Source organism: Somniosus microcephalus, chromosome 4 (genome assembly GCF_052327205.1).
Source record: "Somniosus microcephalus isolate GS21.2 chromosome 4, FLI_Smic_1.0, whole genome shotgun sequence".
In the NCBI taxonomy this organism is placed as follows: domain Eukaryota; kingdom Metazoa; phylum Chordata; class Chondrichthyes; order Squaliformes; family Somniosidae; genus Somniosus; species Somniosus microcephalus.
In genome coordinates this window covers 186,210,775-186,238,662 of record NC_140990.1, presented here as the reverse complement: position 1 = coordinate 186,238,662, position 27,888 = coordinate 186,210,775, and the positions used below count along the sequence as shown (strand labels likewise).

General features: G+C 48.2%; 1 protein-coding gene across 1 annotated transcript in view; it reads left to right on the top strand.

Moving 5' to 3' along the window:
• The first annotated feature begins 670 nt into the window (after positions 1 to 670).
• The window catches only part of LOC147120076 (alsin-like), a 152,903-nt gene continuing 125,685 nt past the window's right edge, over positions 671 to 27,888 (top strand). The window contains 1 exon segment of the mRNA XM_085985617.1: positions 671 to 844. The gene's annotated coding sequence lies outside the window, so the exon portion shown is untranslated.

The window sequence follows — 27,888 nt, the reverse complement described above, 5'->3', positions numbered from 1 at the left end:
TCAGGCTTTTTCTTTTAGTGCATTCACTGCTATGCTGAAGCTCCCTGATGCTGTAATAGACACTCACTGTCTCTCTCTCTCCATGTGTCTCTTTCTCTCTGTCGCTGTCTCACTCTCTGTCTCTCTCTCTGTGTCTCTCTCATTGTCTCTCCCTCTCCACGTGTCTCTTTCGCTGTCTCTCTGTCTCTTTTTCTTTCTCTCTCTCTCCCTCTGTCTGTCTGTGTCTCTCTCTCTCTCTCTCTCTCTCCATGTCTCTTTCCCTGTCCCGCTCTCTGTCTCTTTCTCTCTGTCTCTGTCTCTTTCTCTCTCCCTCTCTCTCTGTATCTCCCTGTCTCTTTCTCAATTCAATTCAATTCAAATGCTTTATTGGCATGAAAGTTTACAGGGAACCATATTGCCAAAGCTTACATAACAAAAAGTACAGTTTTCCAACATTCTGTAGGTCTCTCTCCCGGTCTCTCTCTGTCTCACTCTGTGTCTCTCTCTCTCTCGGTGTCTCTCTGCCTTTCTCTCTGTCTCTTTTTCTCGCTCTCTCCCTGTCTTTCTTTCTCTCTCAGTCTGTTTCTCTCTCTCTGTCTTTCTCTATGTGTCTCTTTCTCTGTCTGTCTCTCTCTCTCTCTGTCTCACTCTCTCCCTGTGTCTCTTTCTCTCTCTCTGTCTGTCTGTCTCACTCTCTCCCTGTGTCTCTTTCTCTCTCTCTGTCTGTCTCTCCCGATTTCGAAACGCGTTTCCCGCTGCTCTCGGTGTGTTGTGGTCTGTCTCGGCCCCAGTTGGGCCGTGTTGTGGAGCCGGGCGGATGATCAGCGAGTCCCGGAGAGGCGAGGCGGCCGGACATCGGAGAGAGGTGAGGCCCCGATGGTGGTTCGGGGCGTTGTGGGAATGTACTACGGTGTGAGTGAGTGAGAGAGAGTCAGTGTGAGAGAGAGTGAGTGTGAGAGAATCAGTGAGCGAGAGAGAGTGAGTGTGAGAGTGAATCAGTGAGCGAGAGAGAGTGAGTGTGAGAGTGAATCAGTGAGCGAGAGAGAGTGAGTGTGAGAATCAGTGAGCGAGAGAGAGTGTGTGTGAGAGTCAGTGTGAGAGAGAGTCTGTGTGAGTGAGTGTGTGAGAGAGAGTCTGTGTGAGTGTATACAAAGAGTATATACAAATTATATGAATGTATATTTATACACTCAGGGATATATCTGTTTGTACACTGTATGGATAGATCTGTATTTTTGTGTAAAACCATGAATGTTTTTCGATGCTTTGGCAACATAAGATGTACCTTGTCATGCCAATAAAGCGATTTGATTTGAATTGAATTGAATTGAGTGTGTGTGTGAGTGAGAGTCAGTGTGAGTGAGAGTCAGTGTGAGAGTGAGTGAGTGTGTGTGAGTGAAAGGATAACAAACTGAGAAAAACCTTGACAAGGTACAGACTTAGCGAACATAGCCTAGCGATCGAAAAAGGCAGACACAGGCAGACCAGGCTGCCAAGAGAGGACGGGATATGCTCTCACTGTAGTCAGGGAGTAGTGGAGACAGAGATGCACTTCCTCACAGCCTGTGGAAAATATCAGGGCATCAGGGAGAATTTCTACCAAAAATTCTCACAATTATGCCCTGAATTCAGAAATCTGAATGACAACCAAAAACTCCCATACCTACTGGGGGAGGAGAGAAGCTGTGTAGCACTGGCGGCACACTATGTTACAGCTTGCCATGAACAGAGGGACAACCAGTAAACCTAAGAAAAGAGTATATATAAATAATGCAAATGTATATTTATACACTCGGGGATATACCTGTTTATACACTGTATGAATAGAACTGCGTTTATGTGTTCAACCATAAATGTATTTTGATGCTTTGGCAACATAAGATGTACCTTATCATGCCAATAAAGCGATTTGAATTGAATTGAATTGAATTGAGTGAGTGAGAGTCAGTGTGAGTGTGTGAGAACCAGAGTCAGTGTGAGTGCGATAGTCAGTGAGTGTATGAGAGTCTGAGAGAGAGAGAGTCAGTGTGAGGGATCAGTGTGACTGTGTGAGCGAGTGAGTGTGAGAGAATGAGTGTGAGAGTCAGTGTGTATGTGTGAGCCAGAGTGAGTGTGATAGAGTCAGTGAGTGTGAGATAGTCAGTGTCAGTGTGAGATAGTCAGTGTGAGGGATCAATGTGATAGTGTGAGCGAGTCAGTGTGAGTGTTAGCGAGTCAGTGTGTGAGAGAGTGAGTGAGTGTGTGTGAGAGAGAGTCAGAGTCAGTGTGAGTGCGTGAGAGTGAGTGTGAGCGAGTGAGTGAGAATCAGTGAGTGAGTCAGTGTGAGTGTGAGAGTGTGTCTGAGTGTGAGAGCGAGTCAGTGAGAGTGAGGGAGAGTCTGTGAATGTTGAGAGTCAGTGTGTGCGAGAGTCAGTGAGTGTCAGAGTGAGTGAGTGTGTGTGTGAGAGAGTCAGTGTAAGTGTGTGAGAGTCAGTTTGAGTGAGAGTCAGTTTAAGTGTGTGTGTGAGAGAGTCAGTGTGAGTGAGAGAGAATCAGTGTGAGTATGAGTGAGAGTCAGTGTGAGAGAGAGTGTGTGTGTGTCAGTGAGTGTGAGAGAGTCAGTGTAAGTGTGACTGCGAGAGAGTCAGTGTGAGAGTGAGTGTGAGAGTCAGTGTGAGTGTGTGAGAGTCAGTGTGAGTGAGAGTCAATGTGAGAGTGTAAGTGCGAGCGAGTCAGTGCGTCTGCGAGCGAGTCAGTGCGAGGGGGAGTCGGAGTGAGTGCGAGGGGGAGTCGGAGTGAGTGCGAGGGGGAGTCGGAGTGAGTGCGAGGGGGAGTCGGAGTGAGAGTCAGTCTGCGAGGGGGAGTCGGAGTGAGAGTCAGTCAGCGAGTGTGAGTGTGAGAGAGTCAGTGAGTGTGAGAGAGTGAGTGAGTGAGAGTCAGTGCGAGTGTGAGCGAGAGTCAGTGCGAGCGAGAGTCAGTGCGAGAGAGTCAGTGTGAGTGTGAGAGAGTCAGAGTGAGTGAGAGTGAGTTAGTGTGTGTGAGAGTGAGTGAGTGAGAGTCAGTGTGAGAGCCAGTGTGTGAGCGTGAGAGAGGGTCAGTGTGTGAGTGTGAGTCAGTGTCAGTGAGTGAGAGTCAGTGAGTGAGAGAGAGAGTGTGAGAGACAGTGAGTGTGAGTGAGAGTGAGAGTCAATGTGAGTGTGAGAGAGAGAGTCAGTGTGAGTGTGAGAGAGAGAGAGTCAGTGTGAGTGAGAGAGAGTCAGTGCGAGAGTCAGTGAGTGTGTGAGAGTGAGAGTCAATGTGAGTGTGAGAGAGAGAGTCAGTGTGTGCGAGAGTCAGTGTGTGTCTGAGTCAGTGTATGAGACTGAGTCAGTATGTGAGCGAGTATGTGTGTGGGAGTCAGTGTGAGAGTCAGTGTGAGTCACTGTGTGAGAGATTCAGTGTCAGTGAGATAGTGAGTCAGTGTGAGACTGAGTGTGTGTGAGAGAGAGAGTGAGTCAGTGTGTGAGTGAGTCAGTGTGTGCGAGAGTCAGTGTGTGAGTGAGTCTGTGTGTGCGAGAGTCAGTGTGTGAGTGAGTCAGTGTGTGTGAGAGAGTCAGTGTGTGTGAGTGAGTCAGCGTTTGTGAGAGTCAGAGTGTGTGTGTGTGAGAGTGAGTACGTGTGTGAGTACGTATGGGAGAGAGTCAGTGTGAGTGTGAGTCAGCGTATGAGTGTGAGAGTGATTGAGGGAGATTCAGAGTGTGACTGTGAGTGAGTCAGTGTGAGTGATAGAGAGAGTGTGTGCGTGAGGGTCAGTGAGTGTGTATGAGAGAGTCAATGAGAGTCAGTGTGAGCGAGAGTCAGTCTGAGTGCGAGCGAGAGTCGGTCTGAGTGCGAGCGAGAGTCGGTCTGAGTGCGAGCGAGAGTCGGTCTGAGTGCGAGCGAGAGTCGGTCTGAGTGCGAGCGAGAGTCGGTCTGAGTGCGAGCGAGAGTCGGTCTGAGTGCGAGCGAGAGTCGGTCTGAGTGCGAGCGAGAGTCGGTCTGAGTGCGAGCGAGAGTCGGTCTGAGTGCGAGCGAGAGTCGGTCTGAGTGCGAGCGAGAGTCGGTCTGAGTGCGAGCGAGAGTCGGTCTGAGTGCGAGCGAGAGTCGGTCTGAGTGCGAGCGAGAGTCGGTCTGAGTGCGAGCGAGAGTCGGTCTGAGTGCGAGCGAGAGTCGGTCTGAGTGCGAGCGAGAGTCGGTCTGAGTGCGAGCGAGAGTCGGTCTGAGTGCGAGCGAGAGTCGGTCTGAGTGCGAGCGAGAGTCGGTCTGAGTGCGAGCGAGAGTCGGTCTGAGTGCGAGCGAGAGTCGGTCTGAGTGCGAGCGAGAGTCGGTCTGAGTGCGAGCGAGAGTCGGTCTGAGTGCGAGCGAGAGTCGGTCTGAGTGCGAGCGAGAGTCGGTCTGAGTGCGAGCGAGAGTCGGTCTGAGTGCGAGCGAGAGTCGGTCTGAGTGCGAGCGAGAGTCGGTCTGAGTGCGAGCGAGAGTCGGTCTGAGTGCGAGCGAGAGTCGGTCTGAGTGCGAGCGAGAGTCGGTCTGAGTGCGAGCGAGAGTCGGTCTGAGTGCGAGCGAGAGTCGGTCTGAGTGCGAGCGAGAGTCGGTCTGAGTGCGAGCGAGAGTCGGTCTGAGTGCGAGCGAGAGTCGGTCTGAGTGCGAGCGAGAGTCGGTCTGAGTGCGAGCGAGAGTCGGTCTGAGTGCGAGCGAGAGTCGGTCTGAGTGCGAGCGAGAGTCGGTCTGAGTGCGAGCGAGAGTCGGTCTGAGTGCGAGCGAGAGTCGGTCTGAGTGCGAGCGAGAGTCGGTCTGAGTGCGAGCGAGAGTCGGTCTGAGTGCGAGCGAGAGTCGGTCTGAGTGCGAGCGAGAGTCGGTCTGAGTGCGAGCGAGAGTCGGTCTGAGTGCGAGCGAGAGTCGGTCTGAGTGCGAGCGAGAGTCGGTCTGAGTGCGAGCGAGAGTCGGTCTGAGTGCGAGCGAGAGTCGGTCTGAGTGCGAGCGAGAGTCGGTCTGAGTGCGAGCGAGAGTCGGTCTGAGTGCGAGCGAGAGTCGGTCTGAGTGCGAGCGAGAGTCGGTCTGAGTGCGAGCGAGAGTCGGTCTGAGTGCGAGCGAGAGTCGGTCTGAGTGCGAGCGAGAGTCGGTCTGAGTGCGAGCGAGAGTCGGTCTGAGTGCGAGCGAGAGTCGGTCTGAGTGCGAGCGAGAGTCGGTCTGAGTGCGAGCGAGAGTCGGTCTGAGTGCGAGCGAGAGTCGGTCTGAGTGCGAGCGAGAGTCGGTCTGAGTGCGAGCGAGAGTCGGTCTGAGTGCGAGCGAGAGTCGGTCTGAGTGCGAGCGAGAGTCGGTCTGAGTGCGAGCGAGAGTCGGTCTGAGTGCGAGCGAGAGTCGGTCTGAGTGCGAGCGAGAGTCGGTCTGAGTGCGAGCGAGAGTCGGTCTGAGTGCGAGCGAGAGTCGGTCTGAGTGCGAGCGAGAGTCGGTCTGAGTGCGAGCGAGAGTCGGTCTGAGTGCGAGCGAGAGTCGGTCTGAGTGCGAGCGAGAGTCGGTCTGAGTGCGAGCGAGAGTCGGTCTGAGTGCGAGCGAGAGTCGGTCTGAGTGCGAGCGAGAGTCGGTCTGAGTGCGAGCGAGAGTCGGTCTGAGTGCGAGCGAGAGTCGGTCTGAGTGCGAGCGAGAGTCGGTCTGAGTGCGAGCGAGAGTCGGTCTGAGTGCGAGCGAGAGTCGGTCTGAGTGCGAGCGAGAGTCGGTCTGAGTGCGAGCGAGAGTCGGTCTGAGTGCGAGCGAGAGTCGGTCTGAGTGCGAGCGAGAGTCGGTCTGAGTGCGAGCGAGAGTCGGTCTGAGTGCGAGCGAGAGTCGGTCTGAGTGCGAGCGAGAGTCGGTCTGAGTGCGAGCGAGAGTCGGTCTGAGTGCGAGCGAGAGTCGGTCTGAGTGCGAGCGAGAGTCGGTCTGAGTGCGAGCGAGAGTCGGTCTGAGTGCGAGCGAGAGTCGGTCTGAGTGCGAGCGAGAGTCGGTCTGAGTGCGAGCGAGAGTCGGTCTGAGTGCGAGCGAGAGTCGGTCTGAGTGCGAGCGAGAGTCGGTCTGAGTGCGAGCGAGAGTCGGTCTGAGTGCGAGCGAGAGTCGGTCTGAGTGCGAGCGAGAGTCGGTCTGAGTGCGAGCGAGAGTCGGTCTGAGTGCGAGCGAGAGTCGGTCTGAGTGCGAGCGAGAGTCGGTCTGAGTGCGAGCGAGAGTCGGTCTGAGTGCGAGCGAGAGTCGGTCTGAGTGCGAGCGAGAGTCGGTCTGAGTGCGAGCGAGAGTCGGTCTGAGTGCGAGCGAGAGTCGGTCTGAGTGCGAGCGAGAGTCGGTCTGAGTGCGAGCGAGAGTCGGTCTGAGTGCGAGCGAGAGTCGGTCTGAGTGCGAGCGAGAGTCGGTCTGAGTGCGAGCGAGAGTCGGTCTGAGTGCGAGCGAGAGTCGGTCTGAGTGCGAGCGAGAGTCGGTCTGAGTGCGAGCGAGAGTCGGTCTGAGTGCGAGCGAGAGTCGGTCTGAGTGCGAGCGAGAGTCGGTCTGAGTGCGAGCGAGAGTCGGTCTGAGTGCGAGCGAGAGTCGGTCTGAGTGCGAGCGAGAGTCGGTCTGAGTGCGAGCGAGAGTCGGTCTGAGTGCGAGCGAGAGTCGGTCTGAGTGCGAGCGAGAGTCGGTCTGAGTGCGAGCGAGAGTCGGTCTGAGTGCGAGCGAGAGTCGGTCTGAGTGCGAGCGAGAGTCGGTCTGAGTGCGAGCGAGAGTCGGTCTGAGTGCGAGCGAGAGTCGGTCTGAGTGCGAGCGAGAGTCGGTCTGAGTGCGAGCGAGAGTCGGTCTGAGTGCGAGCGAGAGTCGGTCTGAGTGCGAGCGAGAGTCGGTCTGAGTGCGAGCGAGAGTCGGTCTGAGTGCGAGCGAGAGTCGGTCTGAGTGCGAGCGAGAGTCGGTCTGAGTGCGAGCGAGAGTCGGTCTGAGTGCGAGCGAGAGTCGGTCTGAGTGCGAGCGAGAGTCGGTCTGAGTGCGAGCGAGAGTCGGTCTGAGTGCGAGCGAGAGTCGGTCTGAGTGCGAGCGAGAGTCGGTCTGAGTGCGAGCGAGAGTCGGTCTGAGTGCGAGCGAGAGTCGGTCTGAGTGCGAGCGAGAGTCGGTCTGAGTGCGAGCGAGAGTCGGTCTGAGTGCGAGCGAGAGTCGGTCTGAGTGCGAGCGAGAGTCGGTCTGAGTGCGAGCGAGAGTCGGTCTGAGTGCGAGCGAGAGTCGGTCTGAGTGCGAGCGAGAGTCGGCCTGAGTGCGAGCGAGCGTCGGCCTGAGTGCGAGCGAGAGTCGGCCTGAGCGTGCGAGCGAGAGTCGGCCTGAGCGTGCGAGCGAGAGTCGGCCTGAGCGTGCGAGCGAGAGTCGGTCTGAGCGAGAGTCGGTCTGAGCGTGCGAGCGAGAGTCGGTCTGAGTGCGAGCGAGAGTGAGTCTGAGTGCGAGCGTCAGTGTGTGTGTGTGTGTCAGTCTAATCCAGTGACAGTGTGCATCTACCAGTACTGCACCCCAGTGATACAGTGACAGACCTGTACCCACCAATACTGTCTCCCAGTGTTATACAGTGACAGACCTGTACCCACCAATACTGTCCCCCAGTGATACAGTGACAGACCTGTACCCACCAATACTGTCCCCCAGTGTTATACAGTGACGGACCTGAAACCACCAATACTGTCCCCCAGTGTTATACAGTGACAGACCTGTACCCACCAATACTGTCCCCCAGTGATATAGTGACAGACCTGTACCCACCAATACTGTCCCCCAGTGTTATACAGTGACAGACCTGTACCCACCAATACTGTCCCCCAGTGTTATACAGTGACAGACCTGTACCCACCAATACTGTCCCCCCCCAGTGTTATACAGTGACAGACCTGTACCCACCAGTACTGTCCGCCAGTGTTCTACAGTGACAGACCTGTGCCCACCAGTACTGTCCCCCAGTGTTCTAAGGTGACAGACCTGTACCCACCAGTACTGTCCCCCAGTGTTCTACAGTGACAGACCTGTGCTCACCAGTACTGTCCCCCAGTGTTCTACAGTGACAGACTTATGCCCACCAGTACTGGACCCTGGTGTTACACCATAGTTGTTGTTTAAATACTGCAGCACTGTAGGTGCGAGCCAGACAGGGAACGGCAATAGCTAAAACATTCTGCTGGTTTGGCCCTGCTGCTGGTTTGACTAGAGGGGCTGATGGGATTGTGCTGGTGTGGCTCTGCTGCTGGTTGCTCTGGAGGAGTGGGGATGGGGTGGGGAGAGGATGGTGAAATTGTGCTGGTGTGGGCCTGCTTCCGGTTTCACTGGAGGAGTGGGGATGGGGTGGGGTGTGCTGCGGCTGATGGGATTGTGCTGGTGTGGGCCTGCTGCCGGTTTCACTGGAGGAGTGGGGATGGGGTGGGCTGCGGCTGATGGGATTGTGCTGGTGTGGGCCTGCTGCCGGTTTCACTGGAGGAGTGGGGATGGGGTGGGCTGCGGCTGATGGGATTGTGCTGGTGTGGGTTTGCTGCCGGTTTCACTGGCTTCAGAGCAATCGCTTCACTTTGTAGGACTTAAAGAGAGGTGTGTCTCGTTGATCAGCCAACTCTCCTTTTTGCTTTAAACCCGGCTGTAAATCTCTGTACGTACATAGATGCACTGGGTTATTTTAGACTTTCAGAAAATTTTTGACTAAAGTTCTGTGTGACAGAGTCTGAATTAAACAGAGAGCCTCAGAAATCTAGAATAGAACATGGGACTGGCTAAGAAATTGGTTTAAATATAGGAAGCATTGGTTGAGCTCTTGTTGCATACAGGGAATTAAAACCAAGTGTAGTCTTTAAGTGAAGTGGGGTTAGAGACCAGGAGATAACTGGATCAGGGTTTTTTAAATCAGACATTCTGTCCTAGTTTTTATGTATTGTTAATTCCAGTGCCCACATTTATAATGGGAACTGTATATTTAAAGTTGTCACGCTGTAATTATACTGGTCCATAATTTGCTGTAGCAGGGCTTCTAATAGTGTTTGCCATTAGTTAAACTTGCCCTTGCACGTTTAGGTTTTTACATGGTAAGTCACTGAAGGTGCGAGCTGATAACGGCGCAGTGAGGGAAACAGGGCATCTGGGACCTGAATGAACAGGGCAAGTAACAGCGTATCTCCTTAACCAATCAGATTGAAGGATTGACACAAATTTACAGCGCAGGGACCAAGAAGGAAGTGTACATTAGAGTGGGCAAAGTCAATGTTAAATCAGGTACAGAAAGGGAAATAAAGAGAGGGAAAGAAAGATTGGATTAAGAGAGAACAAGAAGAGACAAAGGAAAAGTAAAAACATTCATTTAATTTGACGTTTTTAAAATCGACAACAATGAAAACCCGAAGGAATGAGATTCCACACTTGTAAATAGTTAATTTTCATTGCCAGAGAGGTTGATTGGCAGTAATTAACATTTATCACATTGTTATAAGGGTACTTAGGCTGGATAGACAAGACTTCACTTTCTGTAGCATGTTTAGTTCGGATCTACCGCGCAAATACAGCAACTTCATGCCATTCAATACATTTCAATGGTGAGGCAGACAGAGAGATAATTGGCCCTGAATTTCCGATCGGAGGCTTCCTGTGTGCAGATGCCTCCGATCGGAAAAAGTCTATGCACTTACCTGCTGGCTCCGTAGGTCCCGAGACCTCCTATTCTGGGCCTCCCCACTACAAAATGCGCAGAGGCCCAGGTATCCCAGGGGTGCAAGCGGTTCGCAAGCGTCCCTGGGAGCACGTGGGCCATGGGGAACCAATCAAAGAAGGGAATCCTCCTTCACACTTTTGACAGGTCTCTCCGCACAGATCTGTCAAACGTATGAATGGGGAGCACATTTGAAAACATAGTTAAACATTAAATAAATTTTTTTTAAATCACATATTTAAAATTAGTTAAAATTATATTAAATTAAATATTTTAAACAAATGTAACTTTAAAAAAAAATAATTAAAGATTTTTACAGGGCTAAAAATAAATTTACCTTTTTTAAAAGTATTTTAATTAAAATTATAAATGAGTGAAAACATTTTATTTTTTAAAACTCTTATGCTGGTAAAAGCAGGCCTTACGCCTGCATTTACCAGGCTTAAGATTTTTAAAGGTTTTCAGCGAGTGGAGGTTGTGTAGAAAGCGGAACTCTCCACCCACAGAGGCCCTTCTCCAGGGCAGGCGTCCAATCTGTCAAGAGGATTATTGACAGATCGGAAGTGCTGGTTTTTAGCGCATGCGCTTCGTATGCCTGAAACCGGCACTTGAGGCCCCTACGGGCGCGTACACACCCGTAGGGATCGGAAAATCCGGCCCAAAATGTTTGCAAAGCTAACAGAGGAGTGGCGCACCTGAGACAGCTACTTTTGGACACCCACGTTTAACCGCATATCTGCCCCTTAGCTTTAGTTGCTTTGGCACTTGCACATCAATAACAATGAGCTGCATTCGCCTCACCGTCATTTTGACAGCAAATTTTGGGCCACTCTCTTTCCTATGGCGGTGCTGCAGTGTAAAAGGGGATGGGTATGAAGGAAGGTTAGAAAAGATCAGGGTCCACAGTCTGGAGAGAAGGGGTTTTGGGGAAAACCTCACTCGGGGAAGTGAACTATTAATGAGATAGAGAAGAGAACCCAGAATATTACTGTAAAATTCAACCAGCAGAGGGGAGACACTTACATTTATGACAAAGAAATTCAGAACAGATCGTCATCCAAACTCAGAGTGAGAAATGTTTGGAATAATATGGCAGGAGTGGAATACAGAATAAATATCGCAACAATACAGAAGTGCAATGAGACCAAAACACTCCCCACATGCTGGTCTCACACACAAGGTTTGTCAGAAGTCAGCTTCCGACTGTTTCTGTCTCATTGCAGTTGTGGAAATTAGCCCACAATATAAATCGTCCAGATTCTGGAAATGATACAACGGCCCTGTCTTGAATCTGCCACCCAGGGGAGTGGGAAATGGCTGGCTGCCTGCTTTATTAGGTTTAGTATTTTTTTTTGGAAGTTTTATCTTGCTTCTGATACTCAGCAGTGTGAAGGGGGCCTGTCGGGAAAGCAGACAGCATTTCGCGTGTACTGTTATCATTGAGTACAAAATGAAGAGCTCGATGAGGCTCTGGTACGTCTGCTCTGGGAGTGTTGTGCCCAGTTTTGGTGTCGAGGTTCTGGGGAGGGTGCAAAGGAGAGAAACCAGCATGGTATCAAATGTTAGTACTTAGTGATGAGGGTAGGCACTGAAAGTTATTTACTTTGGAGCAACGCAGACTGACAGAGAGTGTGATTGAAGTTTTAATCACAATGAAAGGATTGGACTGAGTCTGTTTGCATAGGTTATTTGAGATAGATAGGGGTGGTAGGACTGAAGGTTGTCCTATGAAATCCATGGGTAGGAAGTATCTCTTTTCGCTGAGATGTGTGCAGTCATCAGAGCCCTTTAAAAGGGCGCCGTACAAGTTTCTGAGAGGATATTGCCGGTTATACGGGGTAAGTTGCCAGTTAGTTATGACTGCAATGAGTCATAACACATTTCAGGACACTGCAGGGTGGGGGAACGGTGTGCGAAATTGCAGCATCAACTGAGTGAGACTGGCTTGATGAGCCTAATGGTTGTCCTCACCCCTTTCGTACTCTTGTTCTGGCCTGTGCTTATTTTTTTCTTGACTGCATTTTGCAAGTTGACTTAATTTCCAATGATAGCTCCAGTGGCTGGAGAGGTTCTTACTGATGCATAATCATTCTGCTAGCCTGTACAGGCTGGCTGAACCACTCGGCAACTGGTGCCAATAAATCCTGTCCATCGCCAACAGTCAGCCCATTTCTCAGTTCGGGTTGGCTCTACCTCCGAAGGGTATGATGGATGGCACCTCGGCAGTGTGATCTCTGAGCAAGGCGGAAATGCGTAATTTACCTTGCCATGGCATTGGGGGCTGCCATGATGTACGCTCGCCATCAGATGCATTTTGTGTTAACAATGTGATGTTGGGGAAAGGCGTTGTATTCCCATCACAAGACAGGAAGGAGAAATACAAAGATGGCAGTCAGAGAAATCAAGGGTTTAAATCAAACATGGCCACAGTAAATAATAATTCTAAAAGGTGTAAGAGTGTTAAAAAAACAAGCCTGAAGGCCTTGTGTCTTAATGCGAGGAGCATTCGTAATAAGGTGGATGAATTAGCTGTGCAAATAGAGGTAAACGGATATGATATGATTGGGATTACGGAAACATGGCTCCAGGGTGACCAAGGCTGGGAACTCAACATCCAGAGGTAGTCAATATTCAGGAAAGATAGGCAAAAAGGAAAAGGAGGTGGGGTAGCATTGCTGCTAAAGAGGGGATTAACACAATTGAAAGGAAGGATATTTGTTCTGATGATGTGGAATCTGTATGGGTAGAACTGAGAAATACCAGGGGGCAGAAAACATTAGTGGGAGTGGTATACAGACCTTCAAACAGTAATGCGGAGGTTGGGGATGGCATTAAACGGGAAATTAGAGACGCGTGCAATAAGGGCACAGCAGTTATCATGGGTGACTTTAATCTACATATAGATTGGGCTAACCAAATTAGTAACAATACTGTGGTGGAGGAATTCCTGGAGTGTATACGGGATGGCCTCCTGGACCAATATGTCGAGGAACCAACTAGAGATCAGGCCATCTTAGACTGGGTATTATGTAATGAGAGAGGATTAATTAGCAATCTTGTTGTGCGAGGCCCCTCGGGGCGGAGCGATCATAATATGATAGAATTCTTCATTAAGATGGAGAGTGAAGTAGTTGACTCACAGACTAGGGTCCTGAATTTAAATAAAGGGAACAACGATGGTATGAGGCGCGAGTTGGGTAGGATTGATTGGGGTATGTTACTCAAAGGGTTGACGGTGGATAGGCAATGGCAAACATTCAAAGATCGCATGGATGAACTACAGAATTTGTTCATCCCTATATGGCATAAAAATAAAACAAAAAAGGTGACTCAACCGTGGCTAACAAGGGAAATTAGGGTTAGCATAAGATCCAAGGAGAGGACATATAAATTGGCCAGAAAATGCAGTAAACCTGAGGATTGGGAGCAGTTTAGGATTCAGCAAAGGAGGACAAAGGGATTAATTAAGAGGGGGAAATAGATTATGAGAGTAAGCTTGCAGGGAACATAAAAACTGACTGTAAAAGCTTTTTTAGATATATGTGAAGAGAAAAAGATTGGTGAAGTTAAGTGTAGGTCCCTTGCAGTCAGAATCAGGGGAATTTATAATGGGGAACAAAGAAATGGTTTACCAATTAAATACATACTTTGGTTCTGTCTTCACAAAGGAGGACACAAATAACCTCCCAGAGATGTCGGGAACATAGGGTCTAACGAGAGGGAGGAACTGCAAGAAATCAGTATTTGTAGGGAAATGGTGTTTGGGAAATTGAAGGGATTGAAGGCCGATAAATCCCCAGGGCCTGATAATCTACATCCTAGGGTACTTAAGGAAGTGGCCCTAGAAATAGTAGATGCATTGCTGGTCATCTTCCAAAATTCAGTAGACTCTGGAACAGTTCCCATGGATTGGAGGTTAGCTAATGTTACCCCACTATTCAAAAAAGGTGGTAGAGAGAAAACGGGGAATTATAGACCGGTAAGCCTGATATCGGTAGTGGGGAAAATGCTAGAGTCCATTATAAAAGATGTAATAGCAGAGCACTTGAAAAACAGTGACAGGATCGGACAAAGTCAACATGGATTTACAAAAGGTAAATCGTGCTTGACTAATCTACTGGAATTTTTTGAGGATGTAACTGGTAGAATAGATAAGGGAGAACCAGTGGATGTGGTGTATTTGGACTTTCAGAAGGCTTTTGATAAGGTCCCGCATAAGAGATAGCGTGTAAAGTTAAGGCACATGGGATTGGGGGCAAGATACTGACTTGGATAGAGAACTGGTTGGCAGACAGGAAGCAAAGAGTTGGAATAAATGGGTCTTTTTCCGAGTGGCAGAGAGTGACTAGTGGGGTACCGCAGGGATCGGTGCTAGGACCCCAGCTATTCACAATATATATAAATGATCTAGATGAGGGAACTAGATGTAATATCTCCAAGTTTGCAGATGTCACAAAGCTGGGTGGGCGTGTGTGCCGTGAGGAGGATGCCGAGAAACTCCGGTATGATTTGGACAGGTTGAGTGATTGGGCAGAAGCATGGCAGATGCAATATAATGTGGATAAATGCGAGGTTATCCACTTTGGTGGCAAAAACAGGAAGGCAGATTATTATCTGAACGGCAATAGATTGGGAGAAGGGGAAGTGCAACGAGACCTGGGTGTCCTTGTGCACCAGTCGCTGAAGGGCAGCAGGCGGTTAAGAAGGCAAATGGTATGTTGGCCTTCATAGCGAGAGGGTTCGAGTACAGGAACAATGATGTCTTGCTGCAGTTGTACAGGGCCTTGGTGAGACCACACCTTGAGTATTGTGAGCAGTTTTGGTCACCTTATCTGAGGAAGGATGTTCTTGCCATGGAGGGAGTGCAGCGAAGATTCACCAGACTGATACCTGGGATGGCAGGAATGACGTATGAGGAGAGATTGGGTCGATTGGGCTTGTACTCGCTGGAGTTTAGATGAATGCGAGGGGATCTCATTGAAACTTATAAAATTCTAACAGGACTAGACAGACTAGATGCAGGAAGGATGTTCCCGATGGCCGGGGAGTCCAGAACCAGGGGTCACAGTCTAAGGATAAGGGGTAAGCCATTTAGGACAGAGATGAGGAGGAATTACTTCACCCAGAGAGTGGTGAACCTGTGGAATTCTCTACCACAGAAGGCAGTGGAGGCCAATTCATTAAATATATTCAAGAAGGAGTTAGATATATTTCTTAAGGCTAAAGGGAGCAAGGGTTATGGGGAGAAGGCAGGGACAGGGTACTGATTTTGGATGATCAGCCATGATCTCATTGAATGGCGGAGCAGGCTCGAGGGGCCGAATGGCCTACTCCTGCTCCTATCTTCCATGTTTCTATGTTTCTACCGGTAAAAAGGAGGGCTACTCCACCCCTCCAATCGTACCCAGGAGCTGACTTCTTGGAAGGGAAGGGCAGAAATGGACAGAGACAGCCAGGGTTGGGCATAGACGGTTAGGGCTGGGCAGCAAAGGACAGAAATGGTCAGAGGCTGTCAGCAATGGACATAGGTGTTGGGTGGTCAGAAGGGCAGAGATGCAACGAGCTGTCAGAGAAATTGCAAAACACTGCTGCTACCAGTCAGCTCTGTTGGCACGCTGGCAAGAAGAACTGGACTGTCCCACTCTGATACCATGACAACGTAAGACAGATCCAGGATAATAAGACAATCAGCCTATCGAAGCCCCTCCCTCTGGTACATTAACACTCCCATCGAAGCCCCTCCCTCTGGTACATTAACCCTCCCATCGAAGCCCCTCCCTCTGGTACATTAACTCTCCCATCGAAGCCCCTCCCTCTGGTACATTAACACTCCCATCGAAGCCCCTCCCTCTGGTACATTAACACTCCCATCGAAGCCCCTCCCTCTGGTACATTAACTCTCCATTGAAGCCCCTCCCTCTGGTACATTAACCCTCCCATCGAAGCCCCTCCCTCTGGTACATTAACTCTCCCATTGAAGCCCCTCCCTCTGGTACATTAACACTCCCATAGAAGCCCCTCCCTCTGGTACATTAACACTCCCATCGAAGCCCCTCCCTCTGGTACATTAACTCTCCCATTGAAGCCCCTCCCTCTGGTACATTAACCCTCCCATTGAAGCCCCTCCCTCTGGTACATTAACTCTCCCATTGAAGCCCCTCCCTCTGGTACATTAACCCTCCCATTGAAGCCCCTCCCTCTGGTACATTAACTCTCCCATTGAAGCCCCTCCCTCTGGTACATTAACTCTCCCATTGAAGCCCCACCCTCTGGTACATTAACACTCCCATAGAAGCCCCACCCTCTGGTACATTAACTCTCCCATTGAAGCCCCTCCCTCTGGTACATTAACTCTCCCATCAAAGCCCCTCCCTCTGGTACATTAACACTCCCATTGAAGCCCCTCCCTCTGGTACATTAACTCTCCCATTGAAGCCCCTCCCTTTGGTACATTAACTCTCCATCGAAGCCCCTCCCTGCGGTACATTAACTCTCCCATCGAAGCCCCTCCCTCTGGTACATTAACTCTCCCATTGAAGCCCCACCCTCTGGTAAATTAACCCTCCCATAGATGCCCCTCCCTCTGGTACATTAACCCTCCCATTGAAGCCCCTCCCTCTGGTACATTAACCCTCCCATTGAAGCCCCTCCCTCTGGTACATTAACTCTCCCATTGAAGCCCCACCCTCTGGTACATTAACAGTCCCATAGAAGCCCTTCCCTCCGGTACATTAACTCTCCCATTTGCCTCAATGACTCCTTGTGGTAGGGCGTTCCACATTCTTACCACTCTTTGGGTAAAGAAGTTTCTCCTAAATTCCCTTTTGTGTTTATTAGTGACGATCTTACATTGATGGCCCCTAGTTTTGGTCTTCCCCACAAGTGGAAACATTTTCTCTGTGTCTACCCTATCAAACACTTTTATTATCTTAAAGACCTCTCTCAGGTCACCCCTCAATCTTCTCCTGTCTAGAGAAGAGAGCCCCAGCTTGTGCAGCCTTTCCTGATGGTTATAACCTCTCAGTTCTGGTACCATCCTTGTGAATCTTTTTTGTACCTTCTCCAATGCCTCTATACCCTTTTTATAATATGGAGACCAGACCTGTTCACAGTAAAGTGTGATCTAACCAAGGTTCTATACAAGTTTAACTTGACTTCCCTGCTTTTCAAATTAGAAATGAACCCCAGTGCTTTGCATTTTTAAGGCCTTATTAACCTACGTCACTACTTTTAGTGATTTGTGTATCTATACCCCTAGATCCCTTTGCTCCTCTACACTCTTATTTTCTAAGTAGTGTTTGGCTTCCTTATTCTGCCAACCAAAATGCACCACCTCACACTTACCTACAGGAAACTTGCGATTTACTGGCATCTAAAAAACCGGAAATCTCGGTTAACCGGCAAAATTCAGGAGTAGGTTCAGGTAAGTTTTACTTCATATTGTACTTGCCTTCCTCGATCTGTTGCTGTGCAAGGGTGTGGCTGCAGCTGTTGCTAAGCTACAGAGACACTTGGAACTTGTGGCCATTGTTCTGAACCTGTTGCTTTATACGGAGCTCTCAGCTCTCCGTATCTTTTACTGTAGCTTTCGGTTATCCGGAATTTTTGATGAACCGGCACCACGTCGGTCCCGTCGGTGCCGGATAAAAAAAAAAGTTTCCTGTACATTGAAATTCATTTGCCAATTACACACCTATTCTGCAAGTTTATTAATGTCGTCTTGTATTTTGTCACATTCTTACTTTGTATTAACTATACATTGAAATTCATTTGCCAATTACACACCTATTCTGCAAGTTTATGAATGCCTTCTTGTATTTTGTCACATTCTTACTTTGTATTAACTACACCACCCCCCACCCCCCCCAATTTGGTGACCTCTGCAAATTTAGAAATTGTACTTCCGATTCCCGAGTCCAAATCGTTAATGTAAATTGTGAACAACAATGGTCCCAGCACTGATCCCTGTGGAACACCACTTCCCACCCTTTTTGCTAGTCTCAGTAGCTACCTTTAACCCCTACTCTCTCTTTTCTGTTTTGTAGCCAGCTTGTTATCCATTCTGCTACTTGTCCCCTGACTCCGCATGCTCTGACCTTAGTAATGAGTCTACTATGCCGTACCTTATCGAAGGCCCTTTGACAGTCCAAATGCATTACATCTGCTGCATCTGTTTTAAATTTCTTTTTGACTGATTTAACTTCCCTTTTAATATTTTATCTGATTCAGTGTAAAGTCTTGCTGTGGTTTGCATTAGAGTGGCAATCTCCTGGGATTAGAAGTTCAGCTTGGAGTTCTTGCAGCTCAGCATTCTTTACTGTGCTTGTACCAGGCAGGGTTTGACCTCCCTTTTGTTTACATACCCTGAGGGAGTCAGATAACCTGCAGGCCATCAACCAATGGAATGTGGAAGATCTAGGGAGCACGTGGGAGGATTGTAAAAGGCTGTGGGGAATTGGAGTACAGTATTCTTTGAAGCTGTTTAAAATCTTCAGCCGATTGTGCAAGTGTGTGTTTGTGTTTTTTTAATTCATTCTTGGGATGTGGGTGTCGCTGGCAAGGCCAGCATTTATTGCCCATCCCTAGTTGCCCTTGAGAAGGTGGTGGTGAGCGGCCGCCTTGAACCGCTGCAGTCTGTGTGGTGAAGGTACTCCCACGGTGCTGTTAGTGAGGGTCAGTCTGGTTTTATTCTTCTTATCCTTTTTTGTAGAGGTTTGCTACAACTGTGTGGCTTGCTAAGCCATTTCAGAGGTAGTTAAGAGCCAACCACATTGGTGTGGTAGTGGCATCACATATAGACCAGACCAGGTAAGGGGCAGGTTTCCTTTCCTAAAGGATGTTTGTGAACCAGTGGGTTTTTATGACAATCTGACAGCTTCATGGTCACTTTCACTGATACCAGCTATTCATTCCAGATTTATTTTTTTTAAATGCTGAATTCAAATTCCTCAGCTGCTGTGGTGGGATTTGAACTCACATCTTTGGATTATTAGTCCAGTAACATAACCACTATGCTACTGTACCCTAGTGTTTATATGTGTGTTAGAGTGTGTGTGTATGTGTGTTAGAGTGTGTGTGTGTGTAAATATTTATTTGTGTTAGAATCATAGAATGGTTACAGCATAGTAGGAGACCATTCAGCCCGTCGAATCCGTGCCGGCTCGCTGCAAGAGCACTTCAGCTCGTCCAACTTTCCCGCCCTTTCCCCGTAGCCCTGCAATTTTTTTTCCTTCAGGTATTTATCCAATTCCCTTTTGAAAGCCACGATTGAGTCTGCCTCCACCACCCTTTCAGGCAGTGCATTCCAGATTATAAACACTCGCTGTGTAAAAAAGTTTTTCCTCATGTCATCTTTGGATAATCTGCCAATCACCTTAAATTTGTGTCCTCTGGTTTTTGACCCTTCTGCCAATGGGAACAATTTCTCTCAACCTACTCTGTCTAGACCCCTCATGATGTTAAACACCTCTAAACCTTCTCTGCTCTAAGGAGAACAACCTCAGCTTCTCTAGTCTAGCCACGTAACTGAAGTCCCTCATCCCTGGAATAATTCTTGTAAATCTTTTCTGCACCCTCTCTAAAGCCTTCACATCCTTCCTAAAGTGCGGTGCCCAGAATTGGACACAATACTCCAGTTGAGGCTGAACCAGTGTTTTATAAAGATTCATCATTGTTGTATCCGTGTGTTAATAGAGACACTGAAGGCAGGAGTTGGTTTCACAGGTGTTTACTGAACAAAGTCTGGAGGGGAACTAACTGATACAACACAATATACAGGCTTATATAGCCCGAGTGGCCATTACCGGCATTACAGTACACAGGGGGCTCTTAAAGGCACATACACTACAATTCCTCCCCTTTTAGCCAACCAGTACATAATATTTTAAGTAATCATTAATTACATGTTACAAGAAAAATAATCTACACATTGCTGCAGTTAATCAATTATAAGTCAGTCTCTCTGGAGGCTTCCTGACTTGGTCCGGATAACGCCTCGGTAGTGTAGTGGTTTCTGGTGGTGTAGTAGGTTCTTTTGGCAAGGCTGATTTGGCTTGAATGCCAGTGTTGGGTTCATCGGGTTCCAGTATCACCGGATCGGAGGTAGATACTATGGGTATCTCTACTTCTTCATTAGGCGTATAGAGTTGTGGTGTAGGTTGTCCCTTTTCGGATGACTCTATGATTTGGTCAGCATGGCGCCTTATTATGCTTTCTCCGATGTCCACGGTATACATCAGCGGTCCTAGTCGTGTGCCGATAGTTCCAGGCTGCCATTTCTCGGTACGGTAGTCCCGGGCCAAAACTTGTTGACCTGTCTGGAAGGTTCTAGTTGGCCTTTCATTCATGCCTTGAAATTGCCGGTTCTCCACGTCCCTTCTGATGTTTGGCTTGATCAAATCCAGCCGGCATCTTAGGCTTCTATTGAAGAACATCATGGCGGGAGTTTGGTTTGTAACCATATGTGTTGCATTCCTGTGTGCAAACAAGAAGTTATCCACCTTATGCTGAAGTTTTATGTCTTCATTACCCATGGCCTTTATGGCCTTCTTGAAGGTCTGGACAAACCTTTCAGCCAATCCATTGGTGGCGGGATGGTATGGGGTGGACGTGTAGTGCGTAACCCCATTGTTTTTTAAGAACTTCCTGAATTCTTCGGACACAAATTGCGGTCCATTATCAGAACAGATCTGTTCAGGCAGCCCATTCCTGGCAAATATGGTCCTTAATACTGTGATGGTTTTTTCCGTGGTGGTGGAGGACATCTTTATTACCTCCGGCCACTTGGAGTGTGCATCAACCGCGATTAAGAAAAGTCGATATGTACCCTTTGCCATGGAGATGAGGGCCACTCCCATGGATGTAGAGGGGCTTGTGGTGGAGCGTTTTGGACCTTCTGGCATCCTAGGCAGCTCTTGGTCATTTCTTCGATGTCTCCATCGATACCTGGCCACCATACAAACGCCCTGGCTAGGTTCTTCATTTTCACTCCACCCAGATGCCCCTCGTGAAGCTCCTTTAGCACTTTATCCTGGAATTTGGGTGGAATCACCACTCTGGATCCACACATCAAGGTTCCTCGGCACACTGACAGCTGTTCTCTTCTTTGCAAGAATGCTGGCAACAGTGGTTCGCCATGTGCTGGCCATCCCTTCACTGTTAAATCGTAGACTCGTGAGAGAGTCGGGTCATTTGTAGTTTCCCTTTCAATTGCAGAATTTGTTACTGGTAGACATTCGACTATGGTAGAGTGGAAAATCTCCACTGGGTCTACGGTAGGTGCTTCTTCTACTGTTGGCAACGGTAGGCGTGATAAACCGTCAGCATTCCCATGCTGTTTTGATCCTTTGTATTCTATGTTATATTGGTGTGCCCCTAGAAAAAGGGACCACCTCTGTAGCCTTTGCGCTGTCATAATGGGAACACCCTTTTTAGGGTTGAATATGGAGATGAGGGGTTGATGGTCAGTCAACAAGGTAAATTTTTGTCCGTGTAAGTAATGGTTGAATTTCTTCACTCCCCATACCAGGCTGAGTGCTTCCCTGTCGATTTGGGCATAGTTACGCTCAGCTGAGTTCAATGAGCGTGACGCAAAAGCTATCGGCCGTTCCGAGCCATCAGGGAATTTATGCGATAATACTGCTCCTATGCCGTAAGGGGATGCATTGCACGCCAGTCTGATTGGCAGTGATGGGTTGTAATGAGCCAAAACTTCTTTGGACATGATTAAGTCTTTGCATTTATAGAAGGCACGTTTACAGTCTTCGCTCCATTTCCAAATTACTCCTGTTTGTAGCAGTTCATTAAGAGGGTGTAGAAGAGTTGATAAGTTCGGTAAAAATTTATGATAGTAATTTATTAATCCCAGGAACGACCTTAATTGTGAAACATTTTCAGGTGCTGGGGCTTTTATGACCGCTTCAATTTTTTCAGGTGACTTATGCAACCCTTCCTTATTAATTATGTGGCCACAATATGATATTTGATTCTGGAAAAATTCGCACTTGGGGCGATTTGCTCGTAGGCCCCGTTCTCTCAGCCTAGTGAGCACCTGCTCCAAATTGGCAAGGTGCTCGTTGTCGTTTTCTCCTGTTACAAGGATGTCGTCTAGGTAGCATTGAGTTCCCGGAATCCCTTGGAGGACTTGCTCCATAGCTCTTTGCCAGATAGCTGGAGCGGATGCTACTCCGAAAACCAGTCGATTGTACTGGTACAGGCCTTTGTGTGTGTTTATCGTGAGATACTTTTTAGAGGCCTCTTCAACCTCCATCTGTAGATATGCCTGTGTCAAGTCAATTTTGGTGAAACGTTTCCCTCCGGATAGTGAGGCAAAAATATCTTCTATCCTCGGAAGAGGATACTGTACCGTGTGAAGGACCGGGTTTACAGTCACCTTGAAGTCACCACAGATGCGAATTTTTCTCTGTTCTTCAGATTTATCATTATTCAACGTTTTCTTCATGACTGGGACGATGGGTGTTGCCCACTCGCTCCAATCTATTTTGGATAAGACGCCTGCCTTTTCCAAATTCTCTAGCTCTGCCTCGACTGCTGGACGAATTGCATATGGCACCGGTCTTGCCTTAAAAAACTTGGGAATTGCCGCATCTTCCACTTTTATTGAGGCGGTGATGCCTTTCAAGGTTCCTAGTTTCTCTTGAAACACTTCTTTGGCATTGGCCAAGATGTCTTTTAATCGTTCAGGTATGACGTCATCATCGTTTTTTTTCTTACTGGTCACCGTCAGTGCCTGAATGGAGTGCCAGTCTAAACGTATTTTCCTGATCCATTCACGTCCCAACAGCGGTGGACCACCATCTTGTAGAACGTATAAATACAACTTTTGTATTTCCTTGCCGTTGTATACAACAGGCACCCTTATTTTTCCTTTGGGGTATACTTTCTGCCCCGTATATGTTTTCAAGATAATGGATGTGTCTCTTAAAGGTATATGCGGAAATAGCCGCTCGTAATCCCGTCGATTTATGACGGTCAGAGCTGATCCTGTATCTGGCTCCATTTTAACTGGGGACCCTGCTATCGTGAGGGTAACCCAAATGGTCTGGTAATCTTCTTTGGCAATTACATTATGTAATTTGAGACAGCTTAGTCTCTTGTTTTCGGAGTCGCTATCGCTCTTCTGGTCTTCGGAGCTACTGTCTGTCAACATTTGTACCTTTCTGTACTTTTCTTTATTGATTTTTCTTTTCCTGTCCGTGGATTTTTTTTGTCCAGATCGGCATACCCGTGCAATGTGTCCAATCTTTCCGCATTGCCTGCATGCTTTGTCCTTGAATCAGCAGTCCCTCTGGTCATGGGTGGATCTGCCGCAGCGATAACATCTCTCGAAACCCTGTGTCATTTCATGGGTGCCGAAGTCCTGTGTCTTTTGTTGTATCTCTGCAGCTCCTCTTGCGGCTGCTTCGTATGATACAGCCATACTGAAAGCCTTGTCCAGTGTTAAATCTTTCTCAGAAAGCAGCCTTTTCTGTGTTCCTTCACTTAGGAGACCGCAGACGAATTTGTCTCGAAGATAATCTGCTAGTCCTGCCCCGAATTGGCAGTGCTTTGATAGCTTTCTTAATTCGGTGAGGTAATCAGCGTTACTTTCATTCCTGTGTTGATTCCTGTTGAAGAATTTGAATCATTCTGCTATCAGCAGCGGTGTTGAGTTTAAGTGCTCCTGTAGGGTATCAACAATTTCTTTAAAATTCTTGTCCTTTGGTTTGGCTGGAGTGATTAAGTTTCGTAACAGCCCGTATGTCTTTGCACCCATTAGATTTAGAAGTACTGATGCTTTTTTTTCATTTTCTATTCCATTTGCGGTGCAATATACCTCCACTCATTCCACATATGTGGTCCAATCCTCTATATCGTTATCAAAAGCATCAATATTGCCAGACTTAGGCATCCTGGAAAAAAAATGGCGCTTCCCGCGCTTTTCTTTCTTTTCTGCAGAAAAGATATGGCGCTTCCCGCGGCCGATGACAACGCTGTTTTCCGCGGGTTTCCCTTTTTATTTTTTTATTTACAGGTGCAGACTCGTTCCCGCCGGACTCTCTCTGCTAGGTCTGAACGCCGACCTGCTTGCAGCGCCGGCCGTCTCCCGAGTGCTCCCTCCCCATCTGTTACTGCTTGCCTCCGCCTTCGCTGCTTGGCCTGGCTGCAGAGCCAGCCGCTGGAGCCCCAGCCCGACGCCCAGGAAGGATTATTGCAGTACCTGCCACCAGCTCGACTAGCTGGTGAAACCACAGCTTTTTCTTTTTCTTGCTTTTCTTCGACTTTGGACGCCAGAGGAATCGATGTCCTTGAGGTGCTGCCGAATTGCAGGTAAGTCCGTTTCCAATTCGTCGCCACTGTTGTGTCCGTGTGTTAATAGAGACACTGAAGACAGGAGTTGGTTTCACAGGTGTTTACTGAACAAAGTCTGGAGGGGAACTAACTGATACAACACAATATACAGGCTTATATAGCCCGAGTGGCCATTACCGGCATTACAGTACACAGGGGGCTCTTAAAGGCACATACACTACAGGGCAGGAAGGTAGTGCAGAAATCCCCTGGGGTTGTCTCCCTTAGCAACAGGTTCACCGCCTTAGGTACTGTTGTCGGGGGGGGTGACACATCGGGGGAAGGCACCAGCAGCCAGGCTCATGGCACCATGACTGGCTCTGTTGCAAAGAAGGGAGGGAAAAAGAGTGGCAGGGCTATAGTAATAGGGGATTCGATTGTAAGGGGAATAGATAGGGGTTTCTGTGGTCGCGACCGAGACTCCAGGATGGTATGTTGCCTCCCTGGTGCAAGGGTCAAGGATGTCTCGGCGCGGGTGCAGAACATTCTGGAGGGGGAGGGGGAACAGCCAGTTGTCGTGATACATGTTGGTACCAACGACGTAGCTAAAAAAAGGGAAGAGGTCCTACAAGTAGAATTTAGGGAGTTAGGAGCCAAGCTAAAAAGTAGGACCTCGAAGGTAGTAATCTCTGGATTACTACCAGTGCCACGTGCTAGTAAGAGTACAGAGAACAGGATAGTTAGGCTAAATACGTGGCTTGAGCAGTGGTGTAAGAGGGAGGGTTTTAAATTTTTGAGGCATTGGAACCAGTTTTGTGGTAGGTGTGACCTATACAAAAGGGACGGTCTACACCTGTGCAGAGATGGAACTGATGTTCTCGGGGTAATTTTTGATAAAGCAGTTCGGGAGCATTTAAACTAGTATGGCAGGGGGCTAGAAACCTATGTAGTGAAATAGAGGAAAGTGAAAGGCAGACAGAAATAAATGGTAAAAGGGTGAGGAACAAAAAACAAAGGGCCAAACTAATTCATAAAAAATGTGAGCATAAAAAAAGCCTGAGGGTTTTATACCTTAATGCGAGAAGCATCAGGAACAAGGTAGATGAATTAGCTGTGGAAATAGAGGTTAATAATTATGATCTAATTGGGATTACGGAAACATGGTTGCAGGGTGAGCAGGGCTGGGAGCTTAACATACAGGGGTATTCAGTATTTAGGAAGGATCGACAAAAAAGAAAGGGAGGAGGGGTAGCATTGCTAGTAAAAGAGGGGATAAATGCAATTGAAAGGAAGGATATTAACTCAGTTAATACAGAATCTATATGGGTGGAGCTAAGAAATAGCGAGGGGCGAAAAACATTAATAGGAGTGGTATATAGGCCTCCAAATAGTAAAATAGAGGTTAGGGAGGGCATCACGAGGGAAATTAGAGAAGCGTGCAATAAGAGCACAGCTGTCATCATAGGTGACTTTAACTTACATATAGATTGGACTAGCCTAATCAGTAAAAATAATGAGGAGGAGGAATTCCTTGAGTGTTTAAGGGATGGTTATCTGGATCAATATGTCGAGGAACCAACTCGGGAACAGGCTATATTGGACTGGGTACTGTGCAATGAGAAGGGACTAATCAGTAATCTTGTTGTACGGGGACCCTTGGGTCAGAGCGATCATAACATGATCGATTTCTCACTCGAAATGGAGAGCGAAGAAATTGACTCAGAGACTAAGGTCCTGAATTTAAACAAGGGGAATTATGATGCCATGAGACGGGAACTGAGTAGGTCTGAGTGGACAACGTTCCTGGGAGGACTGGAGGTAGATAAACAATGGCAAACATTTAAAGATAGAATGACAAAATTGCAAAAATTGTTTATACCAATCTGGCATAAAAGGAAATCTAAAAAGGTGACTCAACCGTGGATAACAGGGGAAATTAGAGACAGCATAAAATCCAAAGATAGGGCGTATAAAATAGCCAAAAAAAGCGCCAGAGCGGAAGATTGGGAACAGTTTAAGATAGAGCAAAGGAGGGCAAAGGGCATAATCAAGAGGGGCAAAATAGCTTACGAAAACAAGCTGGCGGAAAATATAAAAACTAACTCCAAAAGCTTTTATAAGTATATCAAAAGGAAAAGACTGGTGAAAACCAAAGTTGGTCCATTGCAGTCAGATACGGGGGAATATATAATGGGAAATAAGGAAATGGCAGATCAACTAAATGCATACTTTGGGTCAGTCTTTACGAAGGAAGACACAAAAAACCTCCCTGGGATATCGGGAAAAATAGGGACATTGGCAAAGGAGGAACTGACGCAAATCAATATCTCTAAGGATATGGTGTTAAGGAAGCTAAAGGGATTGAAGGTGGACAAATCCCCAGGGCCTGATAACATGCATCCTAGGGTACTGAAGGAGGTGGCCCTAGAGATAGCGGATGCACTAAGGATGATTTTTCAGAATTCATTAGACTCGGGAACAGTGCCCATGGATTGGAGGGTAGCTAACGTTACCCCACTATTCAAAAAGGGGGGTAGGGAAAAAGCAGGTAATTACAGACCTGTAAGCCTTACATCAGTTGTGGGCAAAATGCTGGAGTCCATCATTAAGGATGAAATAGCGGAGCACTTAGCAAATGGGGACAGGATAGGACAGAGTCAACATGGATTTACAAAGGGTAAATCGTGCTTGACTAATCTATTGGAATTTTTTGAGGGAGTAACTGATAGAATAGATGGGGGAGAGCCAGTAGATGTGGTGTACCTGGACTTCCAAAAGGCCTTCGATAAGGTCCCACATAAAAGATTAGCATGGAAAATTGAGGCTCATGGGATAAAGGGGAAAGTATTGGCGTGGATAGGGAACTGGCTGTCAGATAGAAAACAGAGAGTTGGAATAAACGGCTCATTTTCTGAATGGCAGGCAGTAACAAGTGGGGTACCACAGGGATCTGTCCTGGGCCCCCAGCTGTTCACAATTTACATTAATGACCTGGATCAGGGAGTCGGATGCAGCATTTCCAAATTTGCAGACGACACTAAACTAGGAGGGGGGGTGGGCTCAGAGGAAGAGACCAGGAAGCTCCAGAGCGATTTGGACAGACTGGGCGATTGGGCGGATAAATGGCAGATGCACTATAATGTGGACAAGTGCGAAGTTATCCACCTTGGGTGCAGGAACGGGAGGGCAAATTATTATTTAAATGGCAATAGATTGGGAGAGGGGGAAGTACAGAGAGACCTGGGTGTTCTTGTACACCAGTCACTGAAGGCGAGCATGCAGGTGCAACAGGTGGTCAAGAAGGCAAACGGTATGCTGGCCTTCATAGCAAAAGGGTTAGAATACAGGAACAGGGATACCTTGCTGCAGCTGTACAGGGCACTGGTGAGACCACACCTCGAGTACTGTGTACAGTTTTGGTCGCCTCATCTGAGGAAGGATGTTCTTGCCATGGAGGGGGTGCAGCGGCGATTCACCAGGCTGATACCAGGAATGGCGGGAATGACCTATGAGGAGAGACTATGTAGTTTAGGGATGTACACACTGGAGTTTAGAAGATTGAGAGGGGACCTCATAGAAGTGTATAAAATTCTGACAGGTCTAGACAGACTGGATGCAGAAGGAATGTTTCCCTTGGCGGGTGAGAACAGAACTAGAGGACATAATTTAAGGATAAGGGCTAAACCATTTAGGACAGAGATGAGGGGGAATTTCTTCACTCAGAGAGTGGTGAACCTGTGGAACTCATTGCCACAGAGGGCAGTGTACGCCAGCTCATTAAATATATTTAAGAGGGAATTAGATATATTTCTACGGGCAAAAGGGGTTAAGGGTTACGGAGAGAAGGCGGGGACGGGATACTGAATTAAAGGATCAGCCATGATCTCATTGAATGGCGGAGCAGGCACGAAGGGCCGAATGGCCTACTCCTGCTCCTATCTTCTATGTATCTATGTATCTAATCATAACTTCCT